Source organism: Xyrauchen texanus, chromosome 30 (genome assembly GCF_025860055.1).
Source record: "Xyrauchen texanus isolate HMW12.3.18 chromosome 30, RBS_HiC_50CHRs, whole genome shotgun sequence".
In the NCBI taxonomy this organism is placed as follows: domain Eukaryota; kingdom Metazoa; phylum Chordata; class Actinopteri; order Cypriniformes; family Catostomidae; genus Xyrauchen; species Xyrauchen texanus.
The window spans coordinates 31846015-31849851 of NC_068305.1; positions in this window are offsets into that span (position 1 = coordinate 31846015).

Here is a 3837-nt window from a genome sequence, read left to right on the forward strand (position 1 = left end):
AATATTACATTTTCAACAATGTGTAGTTTATTCTAATGGCATGAAATGTATTTGTGTCTGCTTATGTATGTGTAATATGTGCACAAAGACATCATCTTTGATTTTTGATGCCATAGAAACAAAATAATTCTATTCTAAATTTCAATTAGAACCTAGAACACTAACCTGTATCTCAGGATGTGTAATCTATGCCACCTTTTGAAGGCAAAGGACTTGCATTTATATAGTACATACACTCACCTAAAGGATTATTAGGAACACCTGTTCAATTTCTCATTAATGCAATTATCTAATCAACGAATCACATGGCAGTTGCTTCAATGCATTTAGGGGTGTGGTCCTGGTCAAGACAATCTCCTGAACTCCAAACTGAATGTCAGAATGGGAAAGAATGGTGATTTAAGCAATTTTGAGCGTGGCATGGTTGTTGGTGCCAGACGGGCCGGTCTGAGTATTTCACAATCTGCTCAGTTACTGGGATTTTGACACACAACCATTTCTAGGGTTTACAAAGAATGGTGTGAAAAGGGAAAAACATCCAGTATGCGGCAGTGCTGTGGGCGAAAATGCCTCGTTGATGCTAGAGGTCAGAGGAGAATGGGCCGACTGAGTCAAGCTGATAGAAGAGCAACTTTGCCTGAAATAACCACTCATTACAACCGAGGTATGCAGCAAAGCATTTGTGAAGCCACAACACGCACAACCTTGAGGCGGATGGGCTACAACAGCAGAAGACCCCACCGGGTACCACTCATCTCCACTACAAATAGGAAAAAGAGGCTACAATTTGCAAGAGCTCACCAAAATTGGACAGTTGAAGACTGGAAAAATGTTGCCTGGTCTGATGAGTCTCGATTTCTGTTGAGACATTCAGATGGTAGAGTCAGAATTTGGCGTAAACAGAATGAGAACATGGATCCATCATGCCTTGTTACCACTGTGCAGGCTGGTGGTGGTGGTGTAATGGTGTGGGGGATGTTTTCTTGGCACACTTTAGGCCCCTTAGGGCCAATTGGGCATCGTTTAAATGCCACGGCCTACCTGAGCATTGTTTCTGACCATGTCCATTCCTTTATGGCCACCATGTACCCATCCTCTGATGGCTACTTCCAGCAGGATAATGCACCATGTCACAAAGCTCGAATCATTTCAAATTGGTTTCTTGAACATGACAATGAGTTCACTGTACTAAAATGGCCCCCACAGTCACCAGATCTCAACCCAATAGAGCATCTTTGGGATGTGGTGGAACGGGAGCTTCGTGCCCTGGATGTGCATCCCACAAATCTCCATCAACTGCAAGATGCTATCCTATCAATATGGGCCAACATTTCTAAAGAATGCTTTCAGCACCTTGTTGAATCAATGCCACGTAGAATTAAGGCAGTTCTGAAGGCGAAAGGGGGTCAAACACAGTATTAGTATGGTGTTCCTAATAATCCTTTAGGTGAGTGTATATATAGGTTGATGCATATTCACTCGGCCGGTATAGACACTGAATCATACTGAAGAGTGCAAGCATGAAAGCTGCTTGCCTTTTTAGGCTGTTGCCATGGAAACTACTGCTTGCGTAAAAATCATGGTGAGCAAAAGGAATTATTGTATGCTATAAGTGACCATTAACGTAATTTAGGGGTGCATCTAACTCCACAATGTCCTTTTATTAAGGTACCCAGAATATCATTAGTGGTTCTAGCTAGGGCAATCGTTATTGTTGTTCATCCTAAAGGTTAGGGATTTGGTCTGTGGAGAAGTGTCCTCTTACTTTTCTAAGTGACAAAAAGTAAAATGTTTTCCTGCCGGGCGATACATCAGGCAAAAAAACCATCACATAGACTTATAGGCCAGATCCTCACTATTCGTTTTAGATTTTTGAAAACTCTGTTTTCAGTTTCTTCATTTCGTCATTGTCCAAAGAATGCGATAATGGAAAACGTTTTTGAAACGCTGTTGTCAGTGGAAGAAAACGCTGGTCCAGTGTGGATGAAAGACGTAAATGTAGCAAAATCAATGTGTTTTCAAATAAAAAACATTTTGGTGAGGCCACATCCACATCCATTTAGGATTTATTTTTTAGTTTCCTAATATTATCCTTTTCCACAGTGCTTGAAGTTAATGAAAAAAATTGCAGGTACTCTCCTTGTTAGTGTTTAACTCAGAATAATCAGTATTGTTTTCAGAATAAATGGTACTCAGAGACTACATTTGTTCACAAAATATGTTTATTTAAAGGTGTACTCAAAGTGTACTCGAAGTATGTCAAAGTGGTTTACAATGGCTTACGCTGACACCTAGTAGCTGTGATGCTGCATCATTCATATACAGTAGTTTTCAGTTACCAATGCCATTGTAGAAATTCACTATGCACCGTAAACCAGGATTAATTTAATTCATGAATTTAAGTGTCAAATAACAGGGCAGTAACTGAGATTAAATAGTGTTCAGCTGGTCATGTGATTCTAACATGACTGCCCCCATGAGGGTGCCCCTGCCCCATGTAGAATAAAATAACTTTTATAAGGTTACTGATAGTGATGGGAAGATCGGATCATTTTACTGACTTGGATCTTTGAGTCTCGTTCAGCAAAATGAACAAATCTTTATTAGTCTTTTCATTCATTTGAGCAGAATTAAATTACAAAGTTACATTTTCAATAGCCAAATCCCCCCCCCCCAACACGTCTACTTACGCAAACGTTGATTATAGTCCCAAAAAGGAAAAAATTATAATGCAGCCAATGATTAATTTTGAGAAAGAGAAAGATTAGTTCACCTCTGGAATCTTCTTTTCTGAGTCATTCGATCTTTTGTCACGTGACAGCCGTACACGTCCAGTGCACACTGCTTGGACAAAAAGACTGGAGAGGTGAACTAATCATTTCTGTTTCCTGTGTGTGCAATGCAGAGCGTATGCGTCTGTCACGTGACCAAAAGAGTTGAAAGGTGAACTAATAATTTCTATTTCCTGTACAGTGAATATGCGGTTTTCACACAGCCAACGCAAAATGAACAAATCACTCTCTGAGACTGCTCGTTCTTCTGAGTCACATAAACAATGTGTTCTAAATGAACGAATCGTTTATGAACGACCCATCAATAGTTACTGATATTACTCACTATGACATGCTTGAACACGCAGATTCTTGATGACCGCTGATGCTGTAGATTGTTGTTAAACTCACCGATGAGTTTTGCACAGAGAGTGCTTGGATTTCTCAAAATCAATCAGAGGGTCAGATAAAAGTGACTGGCGGGTTGCATTGAATCATCCATTGACATTACATTAAATTAAGAAATGACATCGAGTCTCTGAGAAAGAAAAACTTCCAGTAGGCCTACTCTGTTAGCAAATTTACAGAAGTACAGATACTGTGTACCTGGGTGAGTAACCCACCTACTTCAAGCACTACTTTTATGTGGTTATGGAGAGAAATTTTCTATTTTTGGTAGAGGAAAACACCATTCCAGTGTGTATAAGAATAATAAATGTAGCAAAAAAAAAAAAAAAAAGATTACTTTGGAACTGGTCTGATATTAAAGATGGGAGCTGAGCCGTATCTAGGGATCATAATCAATACCATAGAGACTTGCCGGGTTAGTTTTGTTTTCTTGGGCCTATAAACAATAATCCAGAACACCCTAGCAACCACCTAACAATGCTCTGGTAACCAGTAACAGAAAATGTTTTCATAGCCCTAAAATGTTCTACACAAATGGTAAAAATGGAGTGTAATTTGCCATCATATATCTGTAACTTGTCTTGATTTTGTGAAAAAGTACACTTTAGCATTGTCAAAATTAAACTTTTAATGCAATGAGTGCAAGAAGCCAGCCATT